Raw genomic sequence first — 12,253 nt, forward strand, 5'->3', positions numbered from 1 at the left:
TCAGGTACACAGCAGAGTCACTCCGCTATACACATACATGTATCCGTTCTCCCCCAAACTCCCCTCCCATCCAGGCTTTCACATAACACTGAGCAGAGTTCCCTGTGCTAGACAGTAAGTCCTTGTTGATTATCCATTTAAAATATATTGACAGCAGTACATGCGTGTCCATGGGCTGCCCAGCTGGCTCAGATGGTAAAGAATCTGCCTGCAGTGCAGGAGATGTGGGTTTGAACCCTGGGTTGGGAAGATCCTTAGAGAAGGGAATGGCTACTCACTCCAGTATTCTTGCCTGGAGAATTCCATGGATAGAGGAGCCTGGCGAGCTCCAGTCCGTGGAGTCACAAAGAGTCAGACAGGACTGAAGCAACTAACACTTTACTTCACACATGTCCATCCTGAACTCCCCAACTATCCCTTCCCCCATCCTTCCTCTCAGCAACCAGAAGTTTGTTCTCTAAGTCTGTGAGTCTATTTCTGTTTTGTAAGTTCATTTGTATAACTTCCTTTTAGATTCTGCTTGTAAGTGATGTCATACAGTATTTCTCTGTGTGACTTACTTCACTCAATATGAAAATCTTTAGGCCCATCCATGTTGCTGCAAATGGCATTGCTTCATTCCTTTTCACGAATGAGTGATATTCTACTGTATATATGTACAGCATGTTCTTTATGCATTCCTCTGTCAGAGGACACTTAGGTTGCTTCCAAGTCTTGGCTATTCTAAACAGTGCTGGAATGAACATTGGGGTGGATGTCTCCTTTCCGATAATGTTATGCCCAGGAGTGGGATTCCTTTTCTTTAGTCAATCGCCTGCAAAACCTGAGCTGCTCCATTAGTTGAAAAATAAATATTGGTAAACCTCATTGCCAGCTTCTATTTCAAAAAGCAGTGCCACATAAGAGTTGAGAAGATAGAATATAACAAGGGGTCAGACCGATCTGGGTTCAACTTCTACCATTTTCTAAGTGTATGGTCATCCTGCGCCCCTTCTGTTGGATGGCTATGAGGCTGAGTCAGACCATCACGCAGTGTGCCTGATGCATGATAGGCGATCAATAGATGTTGACATTCTTATTATCATCATTGATTCTGCCAAGCCTTCAAGTTTCAGATCAAAGTTTTCCTCTTTTTTAAGACCTTCTTTGACTGCACAGGGAAACTTCTTGGCTTGTCTCCTTGTTGCATCATTTTCACTTGTTTATGCCCCCTTTATGAATATTCCTTTTTTTGGCTAGCATTTCTCTTCCCGCCTAGACTGTAAACTCTTGGGAGTAAAGGATGTGACTTAAATCATTGTATCTCTACAGCCAGACACACAAGTGTATGAGCATATGGGGACAGGCAGGGAAACTGCTACCCACAAATATTTTGATTAAAAACTGCTTGTGAGTTTCTTCACTGGCTGTGTGGGAAGAAAGCGCTAGACAAGGCATTCAAGGCCTCGGTCACCTTTTTCTAACTAGTCCTCAACGGAACCTTTACATGAACCTGGCTATATCTGGCTTTTTGAATGGAAATCTAGAAACTCTGTTTGTTGCAAAGATTTTGACCAGCTAAAGCTCAAACTGCTGATTTCCTCTAGATGATAAGGAACACATTAAGCAGAGGGTGCCGTTTCTCAAATTCCATTGCTAGAATCGGCACTCCAGTCACGTGGCTTCTCTGCTTCAGTTCAGGTTAATTTCAAGGGCAGGTCACTTGCCCACGGAGGAACTTGAAACCTTGTATGGACAGCACTGTAGGTTTGCCCGTGTTTGTTTGTTTGTTTGTTTGTTTGTTTCTATGCTAAGGAGGCAATCATTTCATGTACTGGTGAGAAGTTTTAAACCATCTCATTATCAGTCTTTGCAAGCCCTTTAATGGCACAGCTTCCATTGTGATTGGGTCTGAATTGGGCTGAAACTCTCACCAGTAAGACTCCTGTTCTTATTTCTTCTAAATTGCAGGTTCATGTTTATGGCTGTTTCTGTCATCACCAAGGAATCAGGAGCAGGGTCTACAAATTCCTTAGCTAATATTTCAGTGATTAGGGTTATTAAAAGAGTGTTATGTTCAATGGATGTGAGAGTGACATGGGAGAATTAAGAGAGATGAATGATCAGTCTTGACACTGAATGGGAACAGAATTTTTTGTTTCCCCTCTGTGAATGTAATTTGCCTTAATGAAGCAGGGAAAGTCAAGTGGATTGTGATTGATATTTTAAAATCCTGTTTCCAATCTTTGATGAGGTCAGAGGGTTACAGTGACGGTGGCTTGTCTGCATAAGCTTTGTATCTTCAGGGCATCCTGTTGCTTCTATTTTAATAAGTAGAATCTGGAGGGAATTAAGGAGCATTTGAAGAGTAATATAATGTGTTGAGAGCTTCCTAGGTGGTGCTAGTGGTAAAGAAACCAGCTGCCAGTGGAGTAGATGTAAGAGACACAGGTTCGATCCCTGGGTCAGGAAGATCCCCTGAAGGAAGGCATGGTAATCCACTCTGGTATTCTTGCCTGGAGAATCATATCAGGGACAGAGGAACCTGGTGGGCTACAGTCCATAGGGTCACAAACAGTCAGACATAACTGAAGCAACTTAGCATGCATATATTGTGTTGAATGGTGATCCCCCCAAAAGAGATGTGAGTATGTCTTAACCTTCAGAACTTGTGAATGTTTGGAAAGAGGGTCTTTGTGGATACAAGTAAGAATCTGGAGATGAGATCATATTGGATTGATTATGATCTCAAGGAGAGCCAGGAGTTACCAGAAGCTGGAAGAGGCAAGGAGGGCTTTTAAAGGAACACAGCTCTGCCCGCCTCAGTTTTGGCATCATGGCTTCCAGAATGGCAAGAGAATAAACTTCTGTTGTTTTAAGTGACCGAGTTTGTAATTTTTAATGGCAGCCCCAGGAGATGAATACAGTTGACTAGGATTTATATCAGTGTTTGTGTTCAGTTGCTCAGTTGTGTCTGACTCTGCAGCCTCATGGACTGTGGCCCATCAGGCTCCTCTGACCACAGAATTTCCCAGGCAAGAACACTGGAGTGGGTTGCCACTTTCTACTCCAGGGGATTATTCCCAACCCAGGGATCAAACCTGCATCTCTTAAGTCTCTTGCACTGGTAGGCAGGTTCTTTACCACTAGCTCCACCTGAGAAGCTTAGGATTTATATCAGGGAGGTAGATTAAAAGGCCTAGTCAAGGTATAAGTTCTCTTACTGCTTATTAGGTTGTATGGCATTGGACAAAGATAGTCTCCAATATCTGATTGGTTGGTTCATTGATAGATTCATTTATTCATCATCGTGTACTTAGTAATCTTTTCAGTAAATACATTCTGACTTTCTTTTGTGCTCCAACCACTGTGGTAGACATTTTGATGAAAAAATGTGTTTCCAATCATTAAAAAAAATTACACTTAATGAAAAGAGACCAGTTATTACAGTATGTGTTTGTTAAATTTTCTTTATCTGATTATAAATATTCTAATGGGAGAAAATGCTAATTGGAGAATGTTAAGAAAATATAGATGGGCAAAAATAATAAAAGTCACCCATTATTTCAACACCAAGGGATTAATCATAGTTAATATTTTAATAGATTTACTTACACCCGTTTTACGAATGTGTGCATGCTAGGTCACTTCAGTCGTGTCTGACTCTTTGTGACCCTATGGACAGTAGCCCACCAGGCTCCTCTGTCTATGCGATTCCCCAGGAAGAATACTGGAGTGGGTTGCCATGCCCTCCTTCAGGGGATCTTCCCGACTCAACGATCGAACCCGTCTCTTATGTCTCCTGCATTGGCAGGTTGATTCTTTACCACTGGAAACAAATATATATAATATTGAATTTTGTAATAGTGATATATAGATTCACTTCCTCAGTTTTTTTTTAAAATAAAAGAACATGTATATAATTTGTGTTACTGTTTCTTTTCCTCATGCTAAAACGGTTCTTCAGAGACATCGTTTTTAATGACTCAATAGTAAATATTTTGTCACAAAGATGGAAAATAATTTATTTGCTATTGTTGGAATTTCAGTTATTTCCATGAATGCTATTGTTGTCAATCTTTGCTCATATCATTGATTATTACCTAAGTATTAACTCCCATAATGGAACTGCTAGGTCAAGCCTCTTAACGTTTTCTCTCTTGTACCATGTTGTGCCAAATTATGCTTAGAGACATGTCCCAACTTGCCCTTTTACGTGAAGTTTGTGACAGTGCCCATGTCCTGAGCGTCTGTTCTGAAAGTCACAAGGAAGGTTGTGTGTTGCCAACATTCAAAGTTGCTCTCCTCTTTGAGTGTTTATGTCAGACTTCAGGTTGGTGGTCCTCATTATCAGGCTAATGTACATTTAAAAAGAAAAATCTCATTAACAGAACTTGCGGCAGAAACGATTAGTTAAATTTTGTTAAACAATCATTAAGCGCCTATGATAAGCATGAGACTTTTGTTATGTCTGGTACCGTGCAAAGATAAATGAGATGTGATTTGTTGAAAGAGCACATAGTATTATAGCAGGATAAAACCTATGCATACCTATGAAGACATATATGGCCTATGAATATATGACAAGGAAGAAGGCAGTATATACACTCATATGGACTCAAGCAAAAGGGGTGATGGAGTCACATTTTCTTGGAAGATATGACATGGAGATGAGCCACCAAAGCAAGGCAAGATTTTAAAAGATGGAGATTATAAGGCCATAAGAACAGCATGAACAAAAGTCGTAAAAGGCTAGGGATATTTAAGGAATGGTAAATAGTCCAGCCTAGTTGGAGCCTAGAAAGAATGTGAAGGACTTTGACCAACATTGAAACCAATTTTGAAACTTATTCTATTGGCAAAATTACTGTCTGGGTATTCTTGTTTGTTTTTTCCCCTGCCATTAATAGTCCTGGGGACTGTTTTCAATGGATAGGATTTATCAGTCCGAAGGGAGGGAAATTATGGAATATGAAGAGGAAGAAAGACAAGTATGATTTTTTTTTAATTGAAATGAAATGGACATAACAGCACAAAGAAAAAGGAAGAAAGAAAAAGCCATTCTCCTATCTTGGTCCTTTGACACATTTAGAAAACTTTTTGATGGTTTTGTGACAATAACCAATATCATCATTATCAAGTACTTACCATGCGGTTGACACATTTTTAGCCATTAACTGAATGTCTATAGCAAGTGAGGCAGATATTTTAAACCACATTTATGTGTAAGAAAGCCAAAGTCTGGTAAGGTCATGTGCCTAGTCCAAGATCACGCCATCTGTAAATTACAGCTCTGGGAATCAAACTTACATCCATCATTTCCATATCCCATGGTCTTAGTACTGCCCTACATTGTGTGTATAGAACTCCATGGGCAGGACTTTCTTGGTTCTCCTATTAACTCATATCTCTGCATCCCTGGGGATGGAGAACTTGGGTTATCATACGCAATGAATGTCCAGTGGATTATCTGTTTTCATATTATTTTCCCTAGATCCTGTCAAACCATATCAAAACTACAGATCTTATGATGGGGTTACATCCTGATAAACCCATCTTAGTTGGAAGTATTGTTTATTCAAAAATGGACTTGAGGTCCACAGAGGAAAGGCCATCTGGCAGGCTGAGGAGAGAGGCTTCAGAAGAAAACAACCCTGCTGACATATTGGTATTGGATTTCCAGTCTCCAGAACTCTGACAGTCCAGAGGCTGGGTGCTGGTTCCACCAGCTACTGCAACTAAGAAACCAGGTTCAAAAATGTCAGCTATCCTCTGGGAGCTGCTCCGAGTTTCTGAGAGAGCTGCCAACATTGCCTGGGTGTGCAGGCAGCAGGAAGCCCTTTTTCATCTGCTGATTGAAGAAAAGAAAGAGGCAGAAAAGAACAAGATTTGCAGTTGATTTCTAAACCCTGGCTGATGTACTGGTACAGGAAGTTATCAAACAGAATATGGAGAACAAGTTTCCAGGCTTGGGTAAAAAAATTTTTTGGAGAAGAATCCAATTAATTTGTGAATGATTTTGGGGAAAAGATTATCATGAGACTGTATCCAACAGAGGAGGAACCAGCAGATCTTCTCAGCAAAGTCCTTAATGGTGACAATCTGAGGCCTTAGCCAAGACTGTGCACCAGAACATTTGTCTTCAGTGACCCAGCTTTGGATTCAGTAGAGATCAAGATTCTGCAGGACATCTTGGGAATCTGGGTGGATCCTATAGATTCAGCTTTTCAGTATATAAAATGTTCTGCTGGCATTAAACCCAACCAAGGAATCTCCCCCGGTGGACTTCAGTGTGTCACTATTTTAATTGGTGTCCATGACATACAGACAGGGGTGCCTCTCATGGGAGTCATCAACCAACCTTTTGTATCGCAAGACCTAAACACCCTCAGGTGGAAAGGACAGTGCTACTGGGGCCTTTTGTACATGGGGACCAAAATCCCTTCCCTTTGCTTCCCATCTCTGCAAGCAGCAGCAGTGAAAGGCAGAGCCAAGTGACCCAAAACCCCAGCTCTGAATGCTCCCTCCTGTTCTCAGCTCTCATTAGTACCAGTGAGAAGGAGACCATCAAGGGTGAGCACTGTCACGTGTGTGTGGAAAGTGCATCTTCTGGGCAGCTGGGGCTGGTTACAAGAACCTCTGTGTATTCCTTAGCCTTGTTGATATGTACATCTTCGCAGAAGATACCATGTCCAGGTGGTACTCTCATGCTGCCCATGCCATCTTCGGGGGTGGGGGAATGGTGGATTTAAAAGAATGCCTGGAAAGGAGCACTGACATGCGGCTTGACTTGCCACAGCTGGTGTATCACGCGGGAAATGAAGACGCTGCTGGAGTGGATCAGTGGGCCAGCAAGGAAGGACTCATCACGTACAGATCAAAGCAGCCACTGGAGACATTCCTGAACCTCCTCCTCCAACACCTGGCCCCTATGGACACACATACATAGATGAGTTCCGTCCTCATGGGCTCCACAACCTAACTGTGAACCTCATTTCCATATCTCTGTCTTTTGAAGATAGCTTTGTCCTATTGATGGTCAACATTCACCTTCCTCTTTTGGGGAGCATTTTTCCATTATGTGTTCACAATGCTAATGTTAATAAATGAATGATATTCATGCAGCAAAAAAAAAAAAAAAAAGGACTTTACACCCCTGAGTTACTGAACATCACAGCTTAGCATAGCCTAACTTCCAAAGTGCTCAGAACACTTACATTAGCATACATTTGGGCAAAATCATTTAACACGAAGACTATTTTACAATAAAGTATTGGATATCATGTAATTAATTGGATACTGTACAACTGTACTGGTTGTATTTGTGAAGCGTGGTTGTAAGTGTATCAGTTGTTTACCCTCGTGATCACCTGGTTGACTGGGGGCTGTAACTCATTGCCACTGACCAGCCTTGAGAGAGCATCATACTGCAAGAAAAGATTACATTTTGAAATTTGAAATGCCTTTCCTACTGAACGTATATTGCTTTCATACCATCATAAAGTCAAAATATCATAAGCTGAATTATCGTTAAATTGGGGACCGCTTGTAGATGGAAATTCAGTGGCCATCTGGTTCAATGCCCACTCTACTGAAGTTCCCATTGAGTATCTCAGATAGGTATTTTCTGCTTCAAAACTTTGCTGCATGACACTGGAATGACATTTAATGTAGTTGAGAAGTGGAATGAAAGATGTAAAGTCACGTTTCCTTCTAGAGAGATTAAACATTGAATAGAAAAAGTAATGTTTGGATGCTGCTAGAGATATGTCCTGGAAAAGGCAATGGCGCCCCACTCCAGTCTTCTTGCCTGGAAAATCCCATGGATGGAGGAGCCTGGAAGGCTGCAGTCCATGGGGTCACTGAGGGTCAGACACGACTGAGCGACTTCTCTTTCACTTTTCACTTTCATGCATTGGAGAAGGAAATGGCAACCCACTCCAGTGTTCTTGCCTGGAGTATCCCAGGCACAAGGGAGCCTGGTGGGCTGCCGTCTATGGGGTCGCACAGAGTCAGACATGACTGAAGCGACTTAGCAGCAGCAGCAGCAGCAGAGATATGTCCCAGAGTCTTCTCTGTTGACTTCAGTCTTACCTGCCTTTCATAGTACAGAAATTCCATGCTAACAAGAAAGAAGAGATGTCTTCCTGACCCATAACTGTGATGAGTTAACCTACTTTGGTAATATATTTATAATCTTTTTGAGCTCCTTGGAGGAAAGATGAAATATGAATATAAAATAATAACAGAACTAACCTTCAAGCACTTCCCGAATGCCCAGGTGTGGTTTGAAGCTTAATAAATTTGTGTTAGTAAAATATTCTGAGATCTCGGTTGAGGGGAACTTGAGAACACAAGCGGTTATTAATTATTATTATTATCAACTCCTGCCCAGAGTCATGGAGATTGATGATCCCTGCCATGTTTTATCCCCAGGAGTATGGTTGCAGATGTCAGTCCAGGGCACAATAAATATTTAATCCCTTAGAAGGATTTTTAAAAATATATTATTTTCCATAATCTATTCTGAATGAATTACTTCTTCCTCTTGCTATTTCATCTGGTGATTCTTGGTATTTATAGTGGAAACAAACTACACTAAAATCCAGGCTGGACCCTTTGTGTTTTGTGTCGGGTAGCAGCGCAAAGAAACTTCATGGATTTTTGTTAGTTCTGTAATGTGAGAAGAGTGAAAAGGGCAAAAGAGTTTTATCTAAGGAATATTTTTTGTACCTTGTGTCATATGGACCGCCTCTTGCCACCCAGGACATTTGTTCTAGGTCTGTTAATCAGTTCACCTTGACCAGATTTTTTTTGTTTTTTAATCAGTGATCTGGTCTTAACCAATCCACAAAGCTTCAGCAGCCAAGCCAAAATTTGTTTCCTTAGTTTCATGCTTGCCCCAGGGAGGCACAGGGGGAGAAGTTGGTGGCTGACTAATTCTGCCTCAATCACTGTCTATTGTCACTGATCGAGAAGCACAATGGAAAGATTTGGGCAGATGGAATGGTTCCAGTGCATTTCCAAAGTGATTACAGCAAAGTTTCATTGGTTTTCCAGATACAAACATTTAGCTGTTAAAATAAACAAACTTCTGCATCCCTACAATTATCGCTTACCCCTGCAGATGCAGCTTAAATGAATCCCAGCTCATCTCGAATGCTGTGATGATGTCTCCAAATGAAGCTTCTTGCTATTTTAGCCAGAGAAGGAGCAGTAGGCATTCAGCTGAACGTTCTTGTGACAACGTCCTCGCTTTCCGGTAGAAGTTTGAAGGACATTTCCAATCAGGTTAACAAGGACCTGCTGATTCAGGGCTGAAATGGGTTGGTTTACATCTTTTCACTTCAACCCAGTGGAAAGCCAGGCTCCTTTATCTGCCAGCCAATCACAGCCTGCCACTGTAACATCTGGCTTGAGCAGCTGCTGGGAGGGGAAGCACTCTCTCTGTCCCCTTCAGCAAGTAGCAAGGGTGTGTAACTGAGAACCTGTAATTGCAAGAGTGCACAGACTTTGGCAGAAATCATGAAGGTGAGAAGACAGAGGAGATGGAACTGCAGGAGGAGCCTCTGTGTAATTTCCAAGGGAGCCCGAGGTGGAAAGAACCACACAGGGGAAAGCCGTGATTCATTTTAATCTGTGCATCTCTATAGAAGTTATTGTTAATGTGTATCCAATGATGCCTGTGCCACATTCTTTTTTTTTAAATATTAGCATTTTTTAAACTCATCTTTAATTAGAGGATAATTGTTTTACAATATTACGTTGGTCTCTACCATGTATCACCATGAATCACCCATAGTTATACACATATGTCCCCTCCCTCTTGAACCGTCTTCCTACCTCATCCCATCCATCTAGGCTGTCACAGAGCACCGAATTTGAGCTCCTTGCATCATAACAGCAAATTCCCACTGGTTATCTATTTTACATATGGTAATGTATATATTTGTATGCTGTTCTCTCAATTGTACCACTCTCCCCGTCCCCAACTGTGTCCACGAGTCTGTTCCCTATGTCTGCATCTCCACTGAGATTGTTGTTCAATCGCCAAGTCATGCCCAACTCTTTGTGACCCCATGGACTGCAGCATGCCAGGCTTCCCTATCCCTCACCATCTCCCAGAGTTTGCCCAAGTTCATGTCCATTGCATCAGTGATGCCATCCAACCATCTCAACCTCTGTCACCCTCTTCTTCTGCCTTCGGTCTTTCTCAGCATCAGGATCTTTTCCAATGTGTTGACTGTTTGCCTCAGGTGGCCAAAGTATTGGAGCTTCAGCATCGGTCCTTCCATTGAATATTAAGGGTTGATTTCCTTTAAGATTGACTGGTATGATCTCCTTGCCGTCCAAAGGACTCTCAGGAGTCTTCTCCAGCACCACAGTTCTAAATTGTCAATTCTTCAGTGCTCTTCCTTCTTTATGGTCCAACTCTCACAGTCATATTTGACTACTGGGAAGACCATAGTCTTGACTATACAGACCTTTATCTGTAAAGTGATGACTTTGCTTTTTAACACACTGTTTAAGTTTGTCATAGCTTTCCTGCCAAGAAGCAATCGTCTTCTGATTTCATGGCTGCAGTCCCATCTGCAGTGATTTTAGAGCACAAGAAGAGGAAATCTGTCACTGCTTCCACGTTCCCCCTTCTGTTTGCATGAAATAATGGGGCTGGATGCCATGATCTTAGTTTTTCTTAATATTTAGTTTTAAGCTGGCGTTACTGAGTTGTGCAAGCCCCTTTGCCATGACAAGGCAGTGATCCATGCAGGGGGCATCTCCATTACTGGCCTGCAAGTATGTTTAGCACTACCATCTTTCTAGATTTCACACATATACATTAATAGAGCCACTTTCTGATTAGACAAAAGTTAGGAAATGATATTTTCCCAAATTGAAATTGCAAGGAATCATTCACGGATCTGGGAGGCACTAAGTGTCCTCTGAGTCCAAATGTATTCTTAAGGAGGCGTGTGGCAAGTTAGGATGGAAACTGATTTGCTTCTGCATTTCTGGGAAAGCTGCCTCCCCATGGCATACTGATATGCTATTGCCTGAGTGGGAGACACATTGAAAAAGTAGCCTATTATCAATTTATCCTGTATCTTGTCAAGCACTTCCTAAGCTTTACTCGGCTTCTTTTGGGGTCATTTCCTACAGACTCTATGACTGCGCTACTCAGTCAAAAGTATGCTATAAAATTGCTCCAAGAACATTTTCAAAGCTTCCCATGAGATCAGATAAGAATCACTGGAGGTAATTGAAAAAGTTTGAGATGTTTCCTAGGTTGTTCTAATCTACCTTCGCTTCTCTGCACCCCTACACCTCTTTTAGAACCAGTGTGCCTATGTGTTTCCTCCTGCTTATGGCTTGTAAGCTCTCGGGCAACAAACTTTGAACCTCAGGGATTTCTGAGAGCTCCTGGCAGAGAGCAGAGCACAGGTGAGGCCACGTGTAGAGTCACAGGCAAAGCGGGCTGTGCCAAGTACAACAGTCAAAGTGTCCTGAGTGAGGTGTTGGCTAATCTATTGGTGATCCTGCCAAAATCTTGATTGGGCCTGATGAGAGCATGCACAGGATAAGGACAAGAAAACAATCTTATCTAGAAAACTGAGATTATAGTTTAGCATTTCATGGTACATTTTAAAAAAATATCTATTTATTTGGCTGTGCCAGATCTTAGTTGCAGCACCTGCCATCTTTGATCATTGTGACATGTGGGCTCTTTAGTTGCGTCTTGCAGGATCTATATTGAACCAGGGTCCCCTGCATTGGGAGTGCAGTCTTAGCCCCTGGACGACCTGGGGAGTCTCATGGTACATTTTAAAAAGATTGTTTTTAATTGGAGGATAGTTGCTTCACAATGCTGTATTGGTTACAACACTGTGAATCAGCTATGAGCATCCACATTCCCCCTCCCTGCCTCCCCTCTGTCTCACCCCTATGTCATTCCTGAGCACCAGGCAGGCTCCCCGTGTTATTCAGCAACCTCCCCCTAGCTGTCTGCTTTATACATGGTAAGTATATGTCAGTGCCGCTCTCTCAATCCGTCCCACCCTCTCCTCCCCCTGCTGTGTCCCCAAGTCTGTTCTGTATGTCCGTATCTCTGTTTCTGCTCTGCAAATAGGTTAATAAATTCTGGTTGTATCACCACTTAACTGGATAACTTTGGACATGTTGTTTAAACCATCTGTGCCTCAGTGTTCTTTTTGAGAATATTGAAAAAAATTAAGTTATTTTCAAGCATAGTTGTGAGGATTTAAAGAGGAAAACC

At 41.9% G+C, this 12,253-nt stretch overlaps 1 protein-coding gene and 1 pseudogene across 1 annotated transcript in view; both read left to right on the forward strand.

The window, feature by feature from the left end:
• The window catches only part of AGBL1 (ATP/GTP binding protein like 1), an 843,984-nt gene that overhangs the window by 352,267 nt on the left and 479,464 nt on the right, over positions 1–12,253 (forward strand). The gene's annotated exons all lie outside the window — the stretch shown is intronic.
• LOC102175619 lies at positions 5,738–6,928 on the forward strand (annotated as a pseudogene).

This window comes from Capra hircus, chromosome 21 (genome assembly GCF_001704415.2).
Source record: "Capra hircus breed San Clemente chromosome 21, ASM170441v1, whole genome shotgun sequence".
Taxonomy (NCBI): Eukaryota; Metazoa; Chordata; class Mammalia; order Artiodactyla; family Bovidae; genus Capra; species Capra hircus.